Source organism: Hemicordylus capensis, chromosome 4, assembly GCF_027244095.1.
Source record: "Hemicordylus capensis ecotype Gifberg chromosome 4, rHemCap1.1.pri, whole genome shotgun sequence".
Classification (NCBI taxonomy): domain Eukaryota; kingdom Metazoa; phylum Chordata; class Lepidosauria; order Squamata; family Cordylidae; genus Hemicordylus; species Hemicordylus capensis.
In genome coordinates, this window is record NC_069660.1 from 128,548,160 (window position 1) to 128,572,189 (window position 24,030).

General features: G+C 45.9%; 1 long non-coding RNA gene across 2 annotated transcripts in view; it reads right to left on the reverse strand.

Moving 5' to 3' along the window:
* Positions 1 to 3,530: 3,530 nt before the first annotated feature.
* LOC128323881 (uncharacterized) overlaps positions 3,531 to 24,030 on the reverse strand; it is a 40,440-nt gene continuing 19,940 nt past the window's right edge. Inside the window, exons 1-3 of one of the 2 annotated variants that reach the window (XR_008306511.1) lie at positions 11,438 to 12,117; positions 8,781 to 8,927; positions 3,531 to 3,628 (exon numbers count right to left, since the gene is read on the reverse strand). This is a non-coding gene — a long non-coding RNA (uncharacterized LOC128323881). Of the gene's footprint in view, positions 3,629 to 8,780; positions 8,928 to 11,437; positions 12,118 to 24,030 lie in introns of those variants that run through there. The other variant, XR_008306512.1, reaches the window with a different exon arrangement.

Consider the following 24,030-nt stretch of genomic DNA (forward strand, 5'->3'; position numbering starts at 1 on the left):
GTTATCAAATCATGTTAATTTGAGTCGATTAATTTTCTTTCCATCTCATTACCTAAGCTGATCATGACATTATTTAAACTGGTCACAAGCACTTATGTCACATAATGGCTACAGGACTCGGCTGCAAACACACATACTCCTGTTCAGATCTTACCTAGGCCATGAACTAACCATGTGGCTTTAGACAAGCCTCTGCCTTTCAACAATAATGATACTGATTTACCTTACAGCGTTGTTGTAAAGACTGGGGGGGAAAGTGCATGAAAAGTGCTTTGGACACTGGAAAGAGTTCTATATAATATGATCTTTTTATTATTACACAGGCACAAGACTTTCTTCCTATGGAACTCCCTTTCCAAGGAAGTCCACAAGATTAGTTGTGTGGAGTCTTCAGAAGAGCTTCCAACCCTTTCTTGTTTCCCCAGGCCTTTAAAAGCTGGGGCCTGTGGGGGGGTATTTTTACTCTGCTGCTGATTGTGAGCACAGTCCTCATTTATTTCAGTGGGAGAGATTCAACTCTGCCATTATAATCAATGAGGCACAGAAGTGCTTAGTTTTGGTTGTAATAGCTGTTATGATTATATATTTTTAAAAAATTATTGTCATTTTATTGGCCATGATCCAGTGGAAGATAAGTATTTTTAGGATGAGAATTATATACAGTACATACTTTCTCCCAATTAAACTAATAGAACCTAAACATTCCAACTCGTGGCTGAATCATGCTAATAGTTTCTTACATTTGTGAACCACCTCAAGAGACCAGTTGTGTGTGCTGCACTCAGGCATGGTGAATTAACTGCACACTATCCCCTTAAGTACAAACCAGCCCCTAGCCTCCCCCCCACTCTCTTCCCTTGCTCACAGAAAACCCCCACTGCAGGCATGTGATAAGAGTCCTTCCACAGAGATGTAAAGAACCCTGTTAATAAAGCCAATAAAGTTACCAACAACTGCAGGAAGTCTGAATTCAGTAGTCAGGGTTCAACAGAGAATACATGGTGGGCAGAAAGGTGAGCTAAAGAAATAAAATGGATAGATAATTAAATAAAAGCAAATTGGCCAAATACCCAAATAGCAAGGGAAAGAAAAATAAATTGAATATAGGGAAAGTAAAGTGATTCCCAAATTGTTACTGATAGCATTTTCTCCAGACTTTCACTCTATGACAGAAGGAATCAACTTAAGCAGGATAAATAATCATCCCAAAATGTCAGAGCAGCACTCTTAAAGTGAATGTAAAATGCAGCAGCCTCATGAGGCTCCTTATGTTACTCCATAGAATCCCATGGGTATGGTCCAGCAACACATTAAGCACTTTTAAACCTCACTAGTTTCAATGAGATAGATTTAATCACATGCATAACTCTAAAACTGACGTCAAAGGGACATAGGAGTGCTTAATTCCATCTGGATTTTGCCCTGTATACATTTATGGAAGTGTATAAATAATAAATACTAATGATACTAATGTGAGTGTCTCAAAAAACACATGGCGACTTGATTAGATTTTTTAGAATTTGGGGGGGATACAATCATAAATATATATAAGAAGCTGATGCTGTGAGCTAAGAAGTAGCCCAGAATCCCACAGCTAAAATTATTCACAACTCATCATAGCAGATGCTATGATGCCCCTCCTCCTCATAATCCTATCCTAGCTTCCCTTCAACAGTTTACTCCATTATTTTATTCTGTCTTTATCTCATGATATATCTGGCTGTGAGCTTCACTTTACCATTCCCAGTTCCATGAAATCTTCTTATAGATAAATCAATCAATTTATGCCACCTTTCCACAGGGCTACACTCTGGTGGCTTGCAATAGCTTGGATAAAGCATCCATTGAACAAATCCCTATTGAGGCAACAACCCAAATATGATTACAAGCTCTTACAAAATATATCCGACCTCTAACAAATTTGGATGGCAGGTACCAAAAAAACATGGCCGTCTCTGTGGCAGGCTCATCTTGTGGAACTCCCTGCCCAAGGAAATTATGATGGCTTCCTCTCTTCCAAAGGATGGTCAAGACCTTCCATTTTCAGAGGACTTTTCCCTTGGAAATCTAGTCTTCTGCTTTAATGTGCTACTGTGGTTTTTTATTGTAATATACTTTTATTGTGATCCCTGTCTTTTTTAAAAAATTATTGATAAGTACTTGTTTTCTAATTGATTGTAAGCTACTTTGTTATTAAATATGAAAAGCAGGTTATAACCTCAGAACAATAGTACATATGCTGGTAACCTCAGACTGGACTACAGCAATGTGCTCTATGTGCGGCTGCCTTTGTATGTAGTCCGGAAACTGCAGTTGGTACAGAAACTGGTACAGAATAAGACGGCCAGGTTGGTCTCTGGGTCATCTCAGAGAGACCACATTACTCCTCTGTTGAAAGAGCTACCCTGGCTGCTGATAAGCTTCCAGGCAAAATACAAGGTGCTGGTTATAACCTATAAAGCCCTAAACAGCTTAGGCCCTGGGTATTTAAGAGAACGTCTTCGCCATGAATCCCATCTCTCATTGAGATCATCTGGAGAGATTCATCTATGGTTGCCACCAGCTAGTGTGGTGGCTACTCAGTGACAGGCCTCCTCCATTGCTGCCTCTGGGCTTTGGAATGTGCTCCCTCTTGAAATAAGAGCTCCCCCATTTCTGGCAACTTTTAAAAAGGCATTTGTTCACCCAGGCTTTTAATTAGATTTATAGTTTTAATAGTTTTTAATGCTGGGTTTTAAATGATTTTAATGTTGTAATTATTTTAAAGTTTGTTTAATTTGTATTTTTTGTTGTACACCACCCAGAGTTTTGGGCGGTATATAAATATGTTAAATAAATAAACAAATATATAAATATATAAACTGAACAAAATAAAATATCAGCTAAAGTCCATAAAGGTAGAATCTGTTGCTGACATCCAACGCAGCCTTCCAGCAGTGCACCGGGAAGCCCAAGAAGTGATCTCCTTTGATGTTGCCCACCCTTTGGTGGCAACCCACTTCTGACAAGTGTCAGGGCAGGACCTCATGCATCACAATTGGCTGCCAAAGTAGCCAGAGGTTGTCCTGCCTTTTTGGAGCTGGGCCTTCTTCTTCACCTAGGGGAGCAATATTCTCCACCACTCCCTCCTTGTTCCTGATGGCAGGAAAAAGTGAGATGGAGAAATGCTTTCCCTGCACAGAAGTTCCTATTATCAATTCTCTCTTGCTACCTGTCAACTCCCTCCCTCAACAACTGCATGTTTGTTTTCTTTCAGATCTTTCCTTATAAACTAACTCTTCAGTGTAGCCTGTGACCCCATCCTCTCTTTTCCAGCCCTCATGAAACCTAAATGCAGAAAGTAACTGCATTGACTCACATGTATCCCCTGCCCCCTTGTATCCACCTCCCTTTTCTGTCTGTTCTCTAAGCTAGTTGCCAGGAAAGACCTGTATTTGGGGGGGGGGGCATATTTAGTTTAGTGAAGCTTCTTGTCCAGGAAATAAATAAATGTTGTTATGGGGTTGATTTTTATTGTTTCAGAACTGTGTGAAAGGAAGATAAAACATATTTATTAAGAACACTGCCAGGGCTTAATCAGTAGGAGCCATCAGCCCTCACAATCTTCCTCCATTCAGACGGCAAAGTCCTTGAACAGAGAGAAAGAAGGAAGAAATAAACTGAAAGCACAACACATGTTTTTGTTCCCGCACATAATTGGCCATCACCTTACTCCAAATATGCTATTATTCGTATCCTACTCGACTGCTAAGAGAGGAAAGAAATCCATTGTACTACAATTTGGAAAAATATAAGCAAATACAAAAGGATGGTAAATTGCATATCCATAGATCATAAACAATGATCAGCCCTATTCATCACTTTGTTTTTTAAACCTTAGCAGTCTCCCTTGCATCATCTCTGTCAGGCCTAGCCAAACTGCTCACACATGCCTGGGACAGCATGGCATGGTGCTGACTCCCACCCCCCAAGAGAGCAGAGAGTGCTGATCTCCCTTCCAGACAGGGGCGTAACTATAATAGGGCAAAGGGAGACAGTTGTCTGGGGGCCCACTGCCTGGGGGGGGGGGGCCCAGAGGCAAGTCACATGACTGACTCCCCCAGCCACGCACCCGCCCAGGCTTCCTTCAGTTGTATTCATCCTCCAAAACTGATGGGAGTGTTAACACCTGAAGCTACCAGAACAGCATGTCTTGCTCTAGGACCATTAAATGACTTGCATCGTCCACAATTTACAACCCCTTTAAAAAAATAATTTAGAATGATGTTCTATTATGGCATATGGGTCATATATAAAATAAATTTTAATACTACTATTCAGCCTCTTTTAAGATTTCTTTACTTCATAAGCTGAGCTTCAGTGCCAGGGATCCGTTTTTAATTCTTGTCTCTGGGCCCACTCCAACCTTACTATGCCCCTGCTTCCAGACAATCTTCCTCCCCATACACACACACCTGATCCTCCCCCTGCCCCCATGGTACACATGCACTGATTTCCTATCCAGGCAATCTCCCCACCCCTACCCCCACCCCCCACACACCCATCTCCCCTTAGGTGGCAGCACCGGCATCGCTGCTCCTCCTCATTCTGTGCTTTTCCAAAAGGCAAAGTGCAGGCAGTGAAGCAGCAGGAAGTGCACAGGAGTACAATGATGACCCCATTCCCCTCTCTCTGCTTCTGAAATGGCAGGGAGTAGGATACATAGGGGGAGCAGCAGCAGCAGCAGTGGCACTGCCACCGCTGTTGCCAATAGAATAGAGCAGCATTTTCCAGCCAGCACTGGCTAGCATGCTGAACTGACTCACTCTGAGTCAACTCCAAAAGTGAAGCATTTAAACTCCCCATTTATGGAACTGACTAACCCTCTAGATGGGCAGGAAATTTAAATTCCCTGCTTTCGGAGCTGACACAGAGGCCACATCCACACATTATGCAAAACTTCAGTTAAACAGGGCAGAGGTTGAAACTCCGTTACATCTGAACATGTGCAACCGTGGTTTCACAGCAAAAACAACCTGCAGTTGGTCTCACCAAACTCCAATTTGTACCTTCGGTTTGCCTGCCCAACTTGAGATTTGCCAGTGGGGGCGTTACGTCTGAATGTGGATGGCACCATAACTGTGGTTTCGTTTGCTTTCTGGAACTGCAATAATAGAGACAGCAGTGTGGACGCACCCAGAATCATGACCTCTCGATGCCTGCGGCACTTGTCGCTGGCCACCTGTCCGAGCACTCGTCCCACCCCCTAGTCTCTGATCCAACAAAGCAGTTGCCTGGCAACAGAGATGCCACGATGTCCCAGCCCAGGTTTGTCAGCTTGTCTAAAGGCAAAGTCACACAGGGGCATTGCTTTTTTTCACTCTGTCTCTTGCCCTCCTCTCCTGGCAAGCAGGAGAAAAAAAGGGACGGGATGACAGGACAGGCAGTAAGTGCTTTGCTCCCCAAAACTGAAGATAATTTTATGTATGTTCACAAGCACACCACTTTGAGATAGCAACACAGTCAGGGCAACCCAAATAAATAAATAAATAAATAAATAAGAAAGAAAGAGTGCTGGGGTGGAAACATATGGTGGGCTGGCAATACCCGGGATTGGGTTAAAGAGGGAGCCCCAAGCAGGGATTCTCAAATAATGAAGGTTTGTTTTTTGGAAGAGCGATGTTGTGGAATCGGGGCCCAGCCCCTTCCCATTGGGCTACCAGGTAGCAGGATCAGCATTGCCCAAGTGAAAGGAAAGTTGGGTCTGCTTAATCCCCTTTGTTGGGTCTGCTTAACTCATGAGTGTGCAGTCCGAGAGAAGATTGAAGGTCTAGATGAGCCAAAGTTTCTCCCCGGTAGACTGGCCCTCTCATGAGAGTGCTAGTCCGCTGGCAGCAAGCCTCCAGGGGGGCAGAAATGTGGTTTGGTCTGCACTGGCTGTTTTCCTGGGGTGAGCCCTCATAAGAACATCTTCGGTCATAGCGGCCCAGACCCCAGGACCGCCTTGCCCACAGTCTGCTGATGCAAGTGCTATGGAGCTTGCTGGGATGTGGCCTCAGTGGACCAGGAAAGAGGGAGGGGTCAGCCAGCCCTAAAACCGAAGCCTTCCAAACCACATTTGGATGACCATCTGCAATGTGATTCATGGTTAGAAAAATTAACCGCAGGTCCAGCAACCTCCGGTTTCATGCTATGTGCGAATGCAGCCAGAGACAGTCAAGATGGCACACCACTAATTGTTCATTGTTGTGCTGGTGTAGCGGTGTGTGTGTGTGTGTGTGTGTGTGTGTCCTGTGATATTTGTGCCCAGCAACACATGCTGCTGGGCTGGAGAAGAAAGAAAGCCTGCCTAAATAAGCAGATACGTGTTGTGCTGCTGTGGGGGGGAGCAGTATCCCCCTTCCCCTGTAAGTGTGACTTGGGATGAAAAGGGTTGGGAAACACTGGGGTGCAGGCAAAGAGGTGGCTAATGGTGCAAAAATGGTGCAAAATTGGGCACACACACAGGTCAACCCCTGCCACCAATTCTTCGACTCCATCACATGAGGTGGCCATCTCTCGACACCTCATTTGCTGGCTGGCTTCATTTAGCATTGTAACAGCTTTCACAGACCTTTGCCTTATTCTGCTAGCAGCCCAGGAAAAGGATGCCATAGAGATCTAGTCTGAGGGGAAAGACAAGAGGCTGTTTATTAAAGCTGGTCATAGACACCAAAATCTTAGTAGTGAGAAAGATTTTCTGCTTGTCAAACACAGGCAGAAGGTTCAAGCCTGGATTCTATGCATCCCCTTTTCATACTGTGGTCAAGGGCCCTATTTAAGGAGGGCATGACACATACCCTGTGCTTCAAGTTATATGTTTTTATGTTTCACGAGCAACTATATTTCTGCACAGATTAACTATTGTTATCATTAATTATTCTGAACTGTGTACTAGGAATGCATACCCAAGACATGAATCTTATTTATTTATTTTGATTCATTTGATTTATATACCACCTATTGACATGCTGAGGCACAAATCCCAACAATTACCAAAAAGGATCACCATTGGTCTGTGTTAATAACAATAAAGTGAACTAGTGTGGTGTAGTAGTTAGCATCTCAGACTAGAAGAGAAAAGACCCAGGTTCAAATCCACACTCAGCCCTAAAATTTACTGAGCAACTCAGGACAATCTCTTACCTCACAGGGTTGTTGTGAGAATAAAATGAGGAGCTAACCTTGGATGCCACCCAAGATCCTTGGAGGAAAGGTGGGATGAAAACATAATAAATAGTCATAATGATTACAATCTCAAGTTTCTTTGCCATTTTGAATATATACAACAGAAAAACTTTTAAACCTTCTTGAGAATTTCTTGGGAAGAAATCTCTCCTGCAACACACTTCTTTCCTCAACATCAATGGCCCTTTTTAATCATGGCTGAAAAGCACAGTGTGTCAGAGATCTAATAACTAAGACCAGAGTGCCCAATCAGCCTCTTTCAGTTTATTCTTGACCTCTCACAGTCATCAGGAGAAGAATCTGTTTGATTCTTCATACAATAAAGGAAGTATAAAATCTCTTCTAGTCTGAGATACTAACCACTACATCACATTCAAGAAAATGTGGACTGCCCAATCCAGCAATTATTGTACACAGTTAACTTAATTTAGATATTGTTTCAAGCATCGAATTATTTATTTTATTTTATTATATTTCTTTTATTTATATACCGCCCTTCCAAAAGTGGCTCAGGGCGGTTCACATTAAAAGAAGAACAATTAAAAACAAATACCAGTTAAAAGCAAATTACAATTACAATTAAAACAAGATAACATTAAATCTAAATATAATTAAAAGCCGGGCTAAAAAGATGGGTCTTTCTGGCTTTCCTGAAGGCCTCCAACGAAGACAATCCTCTTATATCCATAGTGAGCACTTTTCACAACCTAGGGGCGACAACAGAGAAGGCCCTATCCCAGGTCGCCAACAGATGAACCAGTGGCACCCGAAGACTGACCCCTCCTGATGATCTCAGTGAACGGTGGGGATCTTGTAGAGTACAGTGTTCCTTCAGGTAACCTGGACCTAGGCCATTCAGGGCTTTAAAGGTAATAACCAGCACTTTGTACTTTGCCCAGAAACATATTAGCAGCTAGTACAACTGTTTGAGAACAGGCATAATGTGGTCCCTCCAGGATACCCCAGAAACCAATCTGGCTGCCACATTCTGAACTAACTGAAGTTTCCGAATGACATACATAGCCAGCCCTACATAGAGCACATTGCTGTATATTAATTGTTGTAGTCTGCACTTAAAGGCTGTTCTCACGCACAGCCTAACCCAAGCTAGGGCAGCCTGGGTTAGGCTGCACATGTGAAGTGCGAGGATTCATGCAGGTCCTGATGCTCCAGCCAGCCTAAGCCTACTTTTAAGCCTGGCTTTTTAGCCAGGGTTAAGGGTGCAAGCACTCCCTTAATCCAGCTGCCAGGATCATGTTTCTGCACGCAGCAAGGAAACACAGAGATGAGTGCCTAGAACACCCATTTCACAGGGGTATCCCCCAATGCACTGTGCTCATCATGCAGTGCATTGTGGAATACCAGAAGCTGGGACGCGCATCCTGGCCTCTGGAGAGCCATGCTGCATGGAGAAATGTGGATCATGTTGGAGCACGGTCCACAAATCCCACCACCGTTGAGTGATCGTCTGGGGGGAAGGGAGGATTTGCTCAAATTTCTTGCTTTGCCCATTTCAGTCCACACATGGAAATACAGCATCTGGCTAGCCACAGCTGAGGTAGGAGGTAAAGCACCTGTTTTATAAGTAGGATCTTCCAGGTTCAATCCTTGGCATCTCCAGGAGGGGCTGGGGAAGACTCCTGTCTGAATCCCAGAAGAATGGCTGCCAATAAGTATCTGTCTGAGCTTGATGGTGTGATCTAGCAACCTGTCCTTATGTTCTGCAGAAGAACACAAAACAGTGGCCTACATGAGTAAAATTATCCAGAATAGTCCCATTGAAATTAAAGGGGAAAGTTAGGCATTGCCTAACTTGTTCCTTCAATTTTGATGGGACTACTTTGAGTAATTTTCCTCATTATGTCGGCCACTAATCCTTCAAAATATGGAACAAAGAAGAAACGAAATGTGTTTCACCACCTTAAAGTGCAGTTGAACATGAATACTGATGCAACTATTAATGCTATTATCATTTCAGAATTCTGGAGGCTTCCAGGGGGATGTCACCCAATATGGTAGCAGCGCTAAGGGGCAATTAAGCAGCAGAGACGTCTTTGCCAGCATGAGTTAAAATATGCAGCTTGAGATAAGTGGCTCTGCATGGAGCAGCAATGATTAGAATCAGATCAACTATGAATCATTCAGCTATAAGATGGGAAATAGACTGTGGCTTCGTGTGGGCTGCTACTGCCGCTTTATGTAGATCAAACCGAACCTCAAAGGACTGTACTAGATCAAGCCACATAGGAAGAATGTTCTGGAAGAATTATTTGAGTATCAGAGTCCATGCCTGCAGCTAAATAATGTGTTCAGTTCCTATTGTATAGGTGACTTCAAAAATGTGTAAGGAAAGTATCCAAAGAATAGAACTGAATCATGGTGAAGCTCAAAAACTGTGTTACCTGTTTCTAGTAATAAAGGTCCTGTTGGAAGCATGCTCTTTGGATATTTAAAATGTATATTACTTGCTCTAAGTCTGTTTTATAGCCAGGCATTTGATGGTGGACAGTATGCTCCTGATAACAGACTTTTGATGGCTGGTGACTACTTGAAGCAACTGGAACTTGTGACACACCTCCTTTGCCTGGAGGAGAGGTAGACTTGACAGCTTGCAATCTAGCAACACACAGAGAGAGAAAGCCTGTGCGTTTGGAAATGGCTAACAAGAAGTGGTCAGACCTTCAAGAAGTGGTCAGACCTGCTATTGCTTTAACGCTTTAAAGCAGCATTCTCCACAGTAAGGTCCAGGAGCCAGCGGCAGCTCCCATCAATCCTCAGTGTGGCTCCCTGAGCAATTGTTTATTGGGCCTTTGTGAAGCTTTGGCTGAAGCAGGGGCGGAGCCACCATTGGGCCAATGGGTTCAAAGAACCCAGGCTGGTGACCAATCAGGAACCGCGAGAGCGGCCCCAACATGCCCCCCGCGTCTGACGTCAGACGTGGGGGTGGTAGTTTAGCTCCCGAGCGGGGCCCACGCGGCCCCTTTGGGAACTAAACTAAGGCTGGTGCTGCATTTGCAGCGCCAGCCTAACTAGCTCCTGAAAGGGCCGTGCGGCCCCTTCAGGAGCTAAGACTGGTGCTGTGTTCACAACACAGCCCAGGAGTGGCTCTTCCCTACCGGGAAGAGCCGCTCCTGGGCTGTGCTGCAAAAGCAGCACCAGCCTTCTTCTAACTGCCGAAGGGGCCACGCAGGGGCTATCGGGGCACTAAGGGGGCTGACGTCAGATGCAGGGGGCAGGGTTATTGGGGCGTCCGCCGCAGCTGCACACGGGCTGCCGGCGGGCTAGCTACACCCCTGGGCTGAAGCAGAATACTCTGCACAGTATGCCTGGCACCATGCAGATGTTGCCATGCCCACCAGCTCTTTGTCCAGTGTCTGCCCCAGGGGGTCTCATTTAAAGGAAATGGGACCTCTTGAGCCCCAACACCATCTTGGAAGGGGTGGCCCTTCGCTGCTGGGAAGTGTGGCCCTTCTCAGGGCTTCTCCCACAGAGTTCTTAAGAGAAGAACTCTTTGTCACTCTTAAGGAGTCCTTCAAGCAATGAGAATAGTGCAAAAACTGTGCAGGTCAGCTTCAAGTAGTCACATGGGTTCAAAGAAACCGGGCCGTGCCTTGAGGCCCCAGACACACACCCTGTGTCTGGACATCAGACATGGGGGGCAGTGATTTCACTCCCAACAGGGCCGCACGGCTCCATTTGGGAGCAAAATCAGCCTGCACTGCATTGGCCAGCGCAGCTGGAGTGACTCTCTCTGCCTTTTAAAGGCAGGCCTGGCCATGCTGCCAATGCAGCGCGGGCAGATTTCTCTCCCCAACTGTTTGCACAGCCCTGTTCAGGAGTTAGATCGGCCTGCGCTGTGTTTCCAGTGCAGCCAGAGTGGCTCTCCCTGCCTTTAAAAGGCAGGGAGAGTTGCTCCGACCTGTGCTGCCAACACAGCCCAGGCTGATCTTAGTCCCAAATGGGGCCATGCAGCTGAACCACGTCCCCGTGTCTGACATCAGATACAGGGCACGACCTAGGGGGGCCTGTGTCTGACATCAGATGCAGGGGGCAGAGCTAGGGGGGCCATGGTGGCGGCTGAACCCAGGCCGCTGCTGGCCTCCATCTGCCCCTGGTTATTTCAGTCAGAAATGGTTCTTACATTGATGGTTTGTTTGCCAAAGTGGCCCTCACTTGAAAAATAGTAAAGACCATTGCTTGAAAGATTACCTCTGCGCATTTTGGTGCTCACCTCTTTTCCTCTGTTCTGGTTGTACATTTGTAAATAAAAATATTTACACAGAGACATATACACACAGCACTCTCCTCATGCGGAAAATGACTCTGTAAAAGGCTGCCCTAGAACTTCCTCTTGCTTCAGAAAGTTGGGAGTACAAAATAATCCACTATCTAAACAGACCAGATCCCTGAATTATCAATAGATCCTGTCAATACAGGTTGTCAACACAGCCCATGAAAAGCAATATGCAGTGTGAAGTTCTTATGCTTCAACTTATACAAAGACATCTTGCTGAAATAACCTGGGCAATTAAAAGCAGGTTGAATGACACACAGAATCTGCAAATACTTTCCTCAATCTGGTAGGGCCAGAAGAATTCTGGCTTGACTCAAGGAGTGTAATTAATTTTTCCCCCAACACCATCTGATGAGAGTTTTCTGTTGAACAACTCCACTTTAACGTCTATGAGCATTTTTTAAAAGTATATGTACATCCTATAACATATACTTAGGGAACTCATAGATATAAATGCAGCCTAGTGGAGAGGAAGCTGAATTTGGACTTGGGGCACCTAGGTTCAAATCCCCTCTTAGTAATCACACTGGGCCAATTGTGATGTAATAGAACCAATCCCTCCAGAGCTGAGAGAGGGAGCGATCTATAGGATCACAAGCTCCTTCTCTGTAATCCCTTTATGCAATTCTTGGGGCCCTTTGGAGTCCCTATCATTTGAACCTTCATCTTCTTCTTGCACCCATGAGGGTCACTAAACTCAACTAAATGGTTGCCTAATTGTTCCAGCTTTTCTACTGGAATGTAGTCAAATCTCCAGTACACCTAAAGTAGCACCCTCCACCTACTGGGCTAAAAAACAGGATTCTCAAGGGAGGATAAGAGATGGTCTTGTGGTAGAGAACATGAATTGTCCCCTTTGCTAAGCAGAGCCCACCTTGGTTTGTATTTAGATGGGTGACCTCATGTGAACACTGTAAGATATTTTCCTTAAGGGATGGGGCCATATCTCAGTGGAAGAGCATGTACATGCTTACATGCATAAAGTTCCAGGTTCATTCCCTGGCATCTTCAGGTAGGGTTGGGAGAGGCTCCTTGTCATAAATCTGTTAGCTTGGCTAACCCAACAGGATTTAAAACCCCCTTCAGCACTCGCCAGTGAGTTAACAGAAAGCGGCAGCAGAACTGCACAAGTGAAAAATAAAAGGCTCACAAAGAAAAAACAGTAAATGAATTAAGTCCCCTGAACTGAACTAGGTACACCCCTCTAACAATAACTGAGTAATAAGTGAACAGAAAACACAGAGCAAGGAATGAAAATAGCAAAGGACAACAGAAGCAAGGAATTAACAGAACAAAGCAGGAAAGCATAAACAAGGCAAACTGGAACTCGGAGAAAGTTTTAGAATTAAATAGCACACTGTCTGCGGACCAGCGAAAGTTGCAAACAGAGCCTGAGCAATTGAGAGACTACCAAATATATATGGCTCAAGAACCAGCAGCCAATCAGGCTTCTCTGAGTCAGCACTTCGGCTGACTCTAGTGACTGACTCTAGTGATGTCCTGCGCCTGCGTGACTTCCACTGAGCCTCCCTCTTGAGCCGTCTTCTCAAGACAGGTGAAATCCCAGGCTCCTCCCCATCAGAAATCATGTCTGGCAGCTGTTGCGAATCCTCAGCTCCAGAATCTGGTCTCCCTTTCAACTCCTCTTGCTGTGCCTCTGAGCCCTCACTAGAAGGCGAATCCTCCTGTTCCTGCTCTGACTCTTCTGAGTCAGAAGTCTGAGCCATGACACTCCTGCCTGAAACCTTGAAGGGCTGCTGCCAGTCAGCATTGACAATACTGAGTTAGGTGGACCAATGGTCTGACTTGGTACAAAGCAGCTTCCTATGTTCCTAATTACATCTCTGCCAACTTCTAATTGTTCCCTGCCCAACTTCCCTAGAAGGATTCCACACAGTCTCTCTCTCTCTCTCTCTCTCTCTCTCTCTCTCTCTCTCAGAGGACCAAATCAATAACATGAGGGTGTGAAAAGGTAGATGAGAATATCACACCCTGCAACATTTTGTTGATGAAAACGTGGATATGTCTATTTATTTATTTATTTATTTATTTATTTATTTTATTCATTCATTCACTTTCTATACTGCCCTTCCAAAAATGGCTCAGGGTGGTTTACACAGAAAAATAACAAATAGGTAAGTAGGATCTCTGTCCCCAAAGGGCTCACAATCTAAAAAGAAACATAAGATAGACACCAGCAAGAGTCACTGGAAAGTACTGTGCTGGGGATGGGTAGGGCCAGTTACTCTCCCCCTGCTAAATAAAAGAGAATCACCACTTTAAAATGTGCCCCTTTGCCAAGTTAGCAGGGAACGATGAATGTGTGAAGGGCATAGCCAAGCATCTGGGAGGCATGGTGTACAATTTTGACAATAAAGAAATGGAAAGGAGGCAAGATAGTGCATGCAGAGCATATTATTCCAGAATACCAAAATAGATGAGCTGACCCCATAACCTCCAACATTTGGAAATGAAAACAGAGATATACTTGTAACAACCAATCCTCATAATAAGGATTACTGCCCAAGTATTCTTCACACATTCACAAGACTAGATTCACCCCACGTTATGCTGTAAACTGCACAGTGCCTTAGTGCTGTGCACCTGTTTACACCCATGTGCACTAGAGACCCACCTCCTTGGAGATTTAATTTAATTCTGGGAAGAGAGCTGAATCCAGGAGAACTGAATGACAACTCTAGCAACTTACATGAAATAAAAAAGAGCAAGTCATTGCCAAGAGGCAAAAATAGGGACAGTGATTTATTAGGGACGGGTTCTAGAACACAGGGACTGTCCCTGGTAAATAGGGACAGTTGCAGCCTATGGATTACCCGCAGATATTTAACAAAAAGGTTGATTTACTAACAAAGCACACAGATCATAGAAATCCAGCCAAATAAATAACCCGAGAAAGTGATGGTTCTAAGAAGTGGCTTGTTATTAAAACAGGCAGGTAGATAATGAGCCCTTTCTCACGATCAGGAGAAAGGGCTCAAAAGAGGCAAGGGGAGGAAGTCTCGAAATGCTTACCCACCCACCTGCCCCACAGACGATCTCCCTGCCATTGCTCCTGGCAGCATGGAGGTTTGGGGGCCGGGAGGCCCCTGGAACTCCCATAATGAACCATGCGAGTGCCATTACATGAAATAGCATTATGTGCCATTATGTGGATTTCATTATGTGGAGTGCCATTATGAGGATTTCATCAATGCTGGCCAGGAGGTTGCTGGTGTGGGTGCCGTGTAGAACCACACAGTGCACCCTTAATCCTAAGTGATGGGCTCCCTAAGCAGATTCGCTGCTGCACCACTGCTGGGAACCATGCAGCTACTGGCAGTTTACACACGTAGCAAAGATGGGGCTTAGGCAGCCAAGCCTGATCTTTGCTCTGTGTGTGAACAGCCTCCATATCTAATATGTGGCCAGAAGATCCATAACACCAGACAGTAGGTTTGGGTTAGAAGTCTTTTTCTCTACTCTCCTGGCAGAAGATGCAGTATGGAATCCAGGGATCAAAACTTCTCACTTATTACAGCTGAAGACCCTCAATTAAATATATTGGTTGCATATTTATAGGGCCCGTAAAACTGGCCCTATACAACTTGGTTCAGGATGTTGGGCAAGGGTGACACCAAGATGAGTGTCACAAATGAGAAACATACATGTCTGCCCCCAAGAAGGAAGCAGGCTGGAGGTGTGGGTGAAAAAGTTAACCAGTGATAGGTTAACTTCCTTCCACTTAGGAATGAAGACATATGGGGCCTGGATGAAACACAAAAAGTGAGAATTATGTTCAAGTTCTATTGTATTCAAATTCAAGGCATAATTTAACCCGTTGTATCCCTAATTCTCCGTTATATCCAAGGTAAGGAATGAATTCCAAGATTAGGAATTCGGTAAGGGACATGTCAGATTCCCCATTTAACCAAGATTCAAAATCAGCTAAACTGCTGATTGAGAATCCTGCTGGTAAACCACCACCAACACCCGCCACCAAACTGGCCGGGCTGCCCGACCGCTGGACCGTTTCAGAGTTCCAGAAAAGGACCTCCAAACTGGTTCGTGCACATTCCTAATCCTGACTTCTAGTTAATACTAATGCTGACATATCCCTTAATCCCCGATAAGACAGAAAGGAGGATAGAAGAGCCTGCAGGGACAGAGATTGGTTCTGTGATGTCTCAGTGGTCCATTGGGTAGGCATGGGGAAATCACTAGCTTTCAGCTTCAGTACACCATCGATAATATGGGAAAAGCAACACCCTTCTTGACAGGGCTGTTGTGAGTGCAACAGTAAAGATTAAGTGTGTTATGCAAAGAATGGATACAGTTGTAAAGTGATGAAGATGGCAGTAATTAATAGACAGTTGGATAAACAAAGTGCAAGAATATTGGCTATACATTTATTTAGAGGTATCTTACATGGTTTGCATGCAGAAGGTCCCAGGATCAATCTCCCGTCACCAGGTAGAGCTGGGAAAGAGCCCTGTGTCTGAAACCCTGGAGAACTGCTGCCAGTCCATGTCAATAATACTGTCCTGGATAGACCAATGGCCTCACTCCATAAAAGCAGCATCATATGTTCATATGGGTTGCTTTGAACTAGTCAAGACTAACAAGTACAGCAGGTCTATACTATAATTTTATCCTGATTTTGAATCAGTGTAATAATTAAAGCCTCTCCCCTGCCCAACAGAATCCTTGGAATTGTATAAGAGTCCTGACAATTCTCTGCCAGTCATCCTGGGTGTTGATCAAAATATATATCCAGTTATTCTCATATCAACATATTAAGGCTGTTCTCAAGCACAATCTCTAAGCAAGGCTAGGGCAGCCTAGCCTGCACTAAGCTGCACATGTGAAGTTCTGGGATCCCAGCACTTCAGCCCAGCCTGACCCTACTTTTAAGCCTGGATTTTTAACCAGGGTTAAGGGTGCGCCCTTAACCTGGCTGCTGGGATCGTGTGTCTCTTCATGCTGCATGTAGCCCAAGAAGACACAGAGACAGGCATCTAGAGCACTCATCTTACTGGGGTATCCCCCAATGCACCATGCTCGTTGCACAATGCATTGTGGGATACCTGGAGGACAGGATGCAGCATCCTGGCCTCCAATGGTCCATGCTGCATGGAGCAGTGAGGATCATGTGGGAGCATGGCCCATGCTCCCACCAGTGTTGAGTGCTCATCTGGGGGGAAGGGAAGGTTTGCACAGCCTTCCCCCACCAACTTGACCGCCCTGCCTCCTGGTCATGTGAATACCCTTATTATTTAGCTGATTTTTTGGTCACTATCATGTCAAAGGCTAAGGCATGAGAATTATGCTTCATCATTCTCTGCCAAATGACTGGCAGAGAATGACAGTCATGATCTCCTCAAGCTCTTTGAAGTGTCATTAAGACTAGAACTCAGCTTTTGTATGTTCTTAACCCATCCCTGCTCACCTGAGAACAATTCTAAATTTCATAACATCAGCCATAACATCAGTGTTTGTCTGCCTGAAGAGTGAGTGATTATATTTACCCAGGCTGTCAGAGCAGCTTGATGAGGACAATAGCATATTGCCTGCCTTTTACAGTACTGGGTCATGAGAACTTTTGTGCAAGCAGGATCAACTTGAAGAGAGGACATTGGGGATTCCTCCTACCAGCATCTAGTTAAGAAGAGCCACACACTGGATGATGAGCAAAGAACAAAACAAGATGTTATTTCATTGGAGGAATCAGCAAGCAGGGTAGAAGAAGATAGTTTAATGCAAATGCTTGACATATTTGCCAGGCATCACCTTGACTATTTTTAAGTTATTGTTTGACCTTTCTGTAGTCAACCTCTCCTTAGTCTGGTTCACTGCAGGCTCTTTAAGGCAAGGATGACCATCTTTCACAATCTCAGAGGGCCACTCTGTCTTCCAGACAGAAATGCAAGGTCCAGAAATATATTTTGCCAGACAAACTGACTCCCTCTAGAATGGTGAGGCCCTATATTAAAGTTTGCACTATCAAGCAGTAAGTGCTTTTCAGCTAGGGAGCACATGTGCTTGAGTGCAGCAGATATTTACACCAACTTATTTACATACACATTATGTACAAAAGAGAAATGTAAAATAAAAATGTGGAATGCTTCTTGTTCCTTACAACTTAAAAAACATGAAGTCAAATGAAATTGCAGGGCACAAGTTGGCCATTCCTTCCTTAAGCTAATAGTGGCTAATGCTGACTAATGCAGCCTAGAAATGCACCAGCAAGACACATCCACATTACAGATAACTGCAGGTTGCTTACCTGTAACTGTAGTTCTTCTGGTGGTCATCTGTCCAGTCACACAGATGGGCTTCGCGCCTGCAGGAAGACCAGTCCGGAAACCTATCAAGCTGATAAATTCTTTTCTGCTTTCCCAGCTAGGTAGCTAAGGACCTCCCCTTATCCTTAGTCACATGACCCTTCTCCTCAGTTCTAGAGTCCGCCTAGAAAAAACAGCTCTGAAGAGGAGTAGGAAGGGTGGGCGTGTGACTGGACAGATGACCACCAGAAGAACTACAGTTACAGGTAAGCAAGCTGCAGTTCTTCTAAGTGGCCTCTGTCCATCACACAGATGGGCACATTGCAAGCTCCAGAACCAAGGAGAAGGGTCAGAGCTGTGGACCAAGGAGGTAATCTTAAAAATGGTGACTTGCATTCCCCGGAGGAATGCCAAAAGAAGATTCAAAGGCCAAAACTTTTATTAAATTACAAACATACATGTCCTTTTTTTTTTTTTAAAGAACTTCCCCATCCTCTTTTCAAACTTTACAGAGGAAAAAACAAACAAACAGAACAACAAGGCAAGCAGTACAGTAGTGCATATTGAGGACAGGTCAGGGAAAGAGAACTGAACAGTCAGTCTAGCCGAGTACTGATTGTAAAACCGACGTCCCAAAGGACACATCCTGTCGAGACCTAACATCCAAGGCATAATGCTTAATAAATGTAGAGGGGTTAAACCATATTGCAGCCTGGCAAATTGTCAGTAATGGAAGACCCCTAGCAAACGCAGTAGAGGTAGCCACTGCCCTGGTGGAATGGGCCTTCAAAGGGACTGATGGGGAACAGCCAGCAAGCTGGTAGGCCAATTTAATGGTCTGAACAACCCACGAGGAGATGGTCTGAGAGGAGGCCCTACCACCTTTAGATATGTTACGAACAAGGCCTTCGTTGTCCTGAAAGGGGCAGTATGGTGTACATTATTTATTTATTTATTCATTCATTCATTCATTCATTCATTCAATTTCTATACCGCCCTTCCAAATATGGCTCAGGGCGGTTTACACAGAGAAATAATTCATAAAAGGCTAAGGCTCTTCTAACATCGAGCGAGTGTAAGGTGCATTCCAAGGAGGAAGCAGGGGTGGGAAAGAACACAGGTAGTGAAATAGGCTGGGACCTATGAAAAGTGGTCACAACCTTGGGAAGAAAAGAGATATCAATACATAAAACAACCTTTTCCTTATGAAACTGGAGAAAAGGGGGGTCACATCTTAGGGCCCGTAATTCTCCTACCCTCCTGGCCGATGTAATAACAACTAGAAAAACCGTTTTAAAGGTTAAAAGGCTCAAGTTGCAGGAAGCCATAGGTTCAAAGGGTTTTTGCATCAGAGCAGTCAAGACGCACTGCAGGTCCCATGAAGGGGACATCACGGGAGGGTCTGGGTACAGATATGAGAAGCCTTTCAGGAATTGCTTCACCTCCTTCGTAGCGAAGAGGGAAGAGCCGAGAATAGGACAATCGTGGAATGTAGAGATCGCCACTAGATGTACTCTAATAGAGGAGAGAGACAGTCCAGCATGCTTCAGGGAAAGCAGGTAGGACAATATCAAGGGTAGGGGTGCACGGGCAGGATGTGATTCACCCTGAGACAATACATAAGAGTAGAACCTCTTCCACTTAGAATTGTAAAACCTGGCCGTGGAAGGCTTTCTAGATGCTGCTAACGCGTCTCTTAAGTCTTGGGACCAGAGAACTGAATCTTCCATGCCGTCAGCCAAAGCATTCTGATGTCAGGATGTAGGATTCGTCCCCCTTGCAGAGACAGTAGAGATGGCGATAGGGGGGAGACGCAAGAAACAACTGTCAGAAAGCAATCGAAGGCAAGGGAACCAGGGTCTCCTCAGCCACCAAGGAGCTATCAGGATGCCGTTGGTGGAGTCCGTCATCATCTTCTGGAGAACTCACGCCAGCAGAGGCACAGGAGGGAAAAGGTACAGGAAATCTCCAGCTCAGGAAATTGCAAAAGCATCCCGCATGGAGCCATGTCTGACACCTGCCCTGGAACAGAAGCATGGGCACTGGCAATTGGTTTTGCTGGCGAAAACTTCTATAGACACGTATCCCCACTGGTCAAATAGATGGCGAACAACCTGAGGATCCAGTCTCCACTCGTGGGAGGCATGGTGAGTTTGGCTCAGTTTGTCGGCCCAAGTGAGGGACCTCTGATGTGTTCTGCCAAGAGGTCCAACTGATGGAATAGGGCCCAGTGCCAAAGGCAGAGAGACAGGGAAAGAAGGGCACGCGACTCTGTCCCCCCCTGCCTGTTGATATAAGCCTTGGCCGAAGTGTTGTCAGTTATAATTTGGACATGTTTCCCCCACAGATCTGTGAGAAAGGCTTTCAGAGCTTTGTGAATAGTGAGAAGCTCTAAATAGTTGATGTGGTGTACGGCCTCTTCGCCAGACCAGTGGCCATTGACCTACAAGGCGCCCATATGAGCCCCCCAGCCATCTTCCGAGGCGTCTGTGTACGTGAGGAGTAGACCATTGGAATGGAGTTGAGCATTCCAAATTTGGTAGGGACGCCCACCATTGCAGGGTCTTGCGAATTTCTAGTGGAATATGAAGAATCTTGGAATTGTGCTCCTGGTGAGGACGGAAAATGTCCAGGAACCAACGTTGGAGGGGTCATGAGTTGCATATGAATGCAGCCTGGCTGTGGGGAGGACAGCGGTAGTCGAAGCCATGTAGCCCAGCATGCGATGCACCATCCGTGCCGGATGGGCAGGGTGGCTGGACAGTTCCTCCGCCAGATGTTGCACATTGAGAACCTTGTTGTCCAGGAGCTTCACTGCAGCAGTGAGTGAGTCGAACATCACCCCTAGGAACCGAATACATTGGGTGGGGATGAGATGCGACTTTTTGTAATTTATATTTAATCTGAGGTCTTCCAACAGGTCTATAGTAAGCCGAAGGTGGTCCCGTAATGCCTGTGGCGAATACACTGTCAAAAGCCAATCGTTTAAATATAGGAAGATTTGGATGCCCCTCTTTTGCAGGTGGCCAACCACCACGACCATGCATTTCATAAAGACTCGTGGGGTGGAAGAGAGACCAAATGGCATGGCCCGAAATTGGTACGTGACATGTCCTACCTGGAATCTGAGGTGCTTCCGATGCTAAGGGTGTATAGCAATATGGTAGTAAGCACCCTCTAAATCTATGGTGGCAAACCATATGCCTTGAGACCGTAGGGTCATAATTTCCGTAATAGTGAGCATTCTGAAACGGCGGTAGCATACATATTTGTTCAGAACATGGAGGTCCAAGATAGGTCTTAGCCCGCCGTCCCTCTTTGGTACGGTGAAGTACCTTGAGTAGAGGCCATCCTTGAGGCAGGGAGAAACACGCTCGATGGCACCATTGAGAAGTAGTGAGTCTATCTCTTCTTGAAAGATGGGTGTCATAGAGGTCGGCAGCTTGCCCAAGTCTGGGGGGCATAGCATAAATTTGATAGCATATCCCAGCCAGATAACGGTGAGTACCCAGGGATCTGATGTTATTGACTCCCAGCAATCCAGGTAAGGGCGTAGCCGGGAGCCCAAGCACGGGTAGTCAGGAGCGCTTTGGGAAGGTCGCAGACTTCGTTTTCTGCTGGCTGGGTTTGGAGACGGGGTATTGTCGTCCCTTGTAGTGACACATGCACATTGCAGATAACTTTCCTATCTGCACAGTGTAATGACTTGCCTTGGCCGACTGCCAAGCAGCTGCAAAAGCTACTCTTTCAGAGGGGAAGCGAGAGCTGACAGACAAGAACAGAAAGTCAGACAAAGCCAGTAGTCAACACCAGAGGATAGATGATCGGAGAGTCACAAACGTTGCCATAGGTCTAAATCGGGAAGTCCACAGGATCTGGGGCACACATGAAACAGTCAGACAACAACACACAGGTCAAGGTTGCTCACGGTAGGGCTGGTCACTACAGAAAAGAGCCAGCGTGGGGTAGTGGTTAGAGTGCTGGACTAGGACCAGGGAGACCCAAGTTCATATCCCTATTCAGCCATGAGACTTGCTGGGTGACTCTGGGCCAGTCACTTCTCTCTCAGCCTAATCTACTTCACAGGGTTGTTGTTAGGGATGTGCACGGAACCGTGGAGCTGCGGTCAGGCACAGGTGTGTGGGGCCCCTTAAGGGCGGGGGAGGGTGTACTTACCCCCCCCCCGCCACGTTTCCCCCGCCGGCGCGTTTGTTTGGAAAAGCTTTTGGGGCGGCAGGATACCTCCCTGCCGCCCCTTCCCCCAGTCGTCGGCAAAAGGCTTCAAAAAGCCTTTTGCGTGTGCGCATGTCGCGTGCGCACGTCACGTCTCTGCAACGCAGGGACATATTTTCAGGTGACATGGGGCACTTCTAGAGGCAGAGCAGTTAGTCAAAATTTGTGCCTCGCCACCACCACATGTGCAGAGATAGTGGGAAACCTCTCCACAATGTGAAGGCATTTCCTGGTATGTCCATGTTCAGGTGATCAGCCAGATTTTTAAAAATCACTTTTCCCTGAAAGGAAAGTGCTTGCAATATTGGTATTCTCTCTCTCTCTCTCTCTCTCTCTCTCTCTCACACACACACACACACACACACACACACACACTACAAGTGTGGCAAGCAGGACTCTCTGAAGAGGTGCATTCGGCCAGGGCCCTATGCTTACAGTGGCCCCCTGTGGCAATGATGGGCGTCCATAGGAGGGGGGAAGGTTGCCCCCCTGGATGGAGCCAGTGTGACTGAACTCAATGGGGCATACTCTGTTGTGCTTAGAGGGGGTTAAAAATATGTACCCCAATAATAGTCACAGAATAGATTTGTTTTAGGCCTCAAAAATCAGAGGTATGACATCTGAAATCCAGATGTCACATAAACTACTTGCTTAAGCATGACACAGTTCAACTTAGATGTCATAGTAGCCTAATGTTTACTTTTGCTATTGGTCAATAGTGTGTGTGTGAAAAGAGTAAAAATGATATAGTCACAGAAATAGCAGGTTACTTGCTGAAGACAGACAGGCAGAACAAAAATCTACACCCCAAAGAAGCAAGGGAACCTGTCTCCTGGAAAGACACATAACCTAAGAGACCCAGGAAAGGACAGGCAGCCAAAGCCTGACCTTGTGGGACCAGCCTGGCCCAGATGAAACTTTGGGGACTTTCTAGCATGCTGAGTAAGTGGGTCTTTTTGCCCCAACCTGCAGAAGTGGGATGATCAGGAGATTATGCCAGGAAGATGCCTCCTTTGAAGTTTGACTATAAAGGAGACCCTTTGGGAGAGCTAAAGAGGAGAAGCCTCCATCAGAAACCAGAACATGCATGTGCCATGCTTCTCTGTTCTCACTAAGCCCAAGCACCAACAAATTCTTGGAGTCTGGTGAGTCTGGCCAATTTCAAAGTTAGAGTAAGCATGAATGTGTGAGTGAATGGACACATTAAGAACACAAGAACAGCCCTGTTGGATCAGGCCCAAGGCCTATATAGTAGGGATGTGCACAGAACCGTTCGGTGTTCCATTCCCTGCCCCTTAACATAACACACACACCCCGCCCCCTCTGAACCGGTTCGAATGCCAGTTGCCAGAACTGGTTCGGCGCTCAGTGTTCTAACTGGTTCAGAGGGGGTGGAGTCATTTTAAGGGGCAGGAAAGGTGCTGCCTACCTGCCAGCCCCAGAACGGCTGCTTTTCCTCCACTGGTGGTCTTCCAAAAAGTGGGCACGTGGGGCTGCAGTGTGCCTCCTTGCAGCCGAGATCAGTGTTGCCATGCAAATGGCCAACATGCATGCACATTGCCCATTTGCGTGGTAACACTGATCTTGGCTGCAAGCAGGCATGCTGCACCCACTTTCTGGAAGAGCAGCAGTGGGGCGAAAGCGGCAGGGTAGGTAGGCAGCACCTTACTTGCCCCTTAAAGTTACCTCCCTCCCAAGAGTGCACAGAACTGATTCTGTTTACATCCCTACTATCTAGTCCAGCATCCTGTTTCATACAGCAGCCCACCAGATGCCTCTCGGGAGCCCACAGGCAAGAGGTGAGGGCATGCCCTCTCTCCTGTTGTTGCTCCCCTGCAACTGGGATTTAGAGGCATCGTGCCTCTGAAGCTGGAGGTGGCCCACAGTCACCTGACCAGTAGCCATTGATAGACCCATCCTCCATGAATTTATCTAAGCCCTTTTTAAAGCCATCCATCTAGTGGAGGCATTCACCAGTAACTAGAAAACAGATGTAAAGTGGCCTCCAGTTTCAAT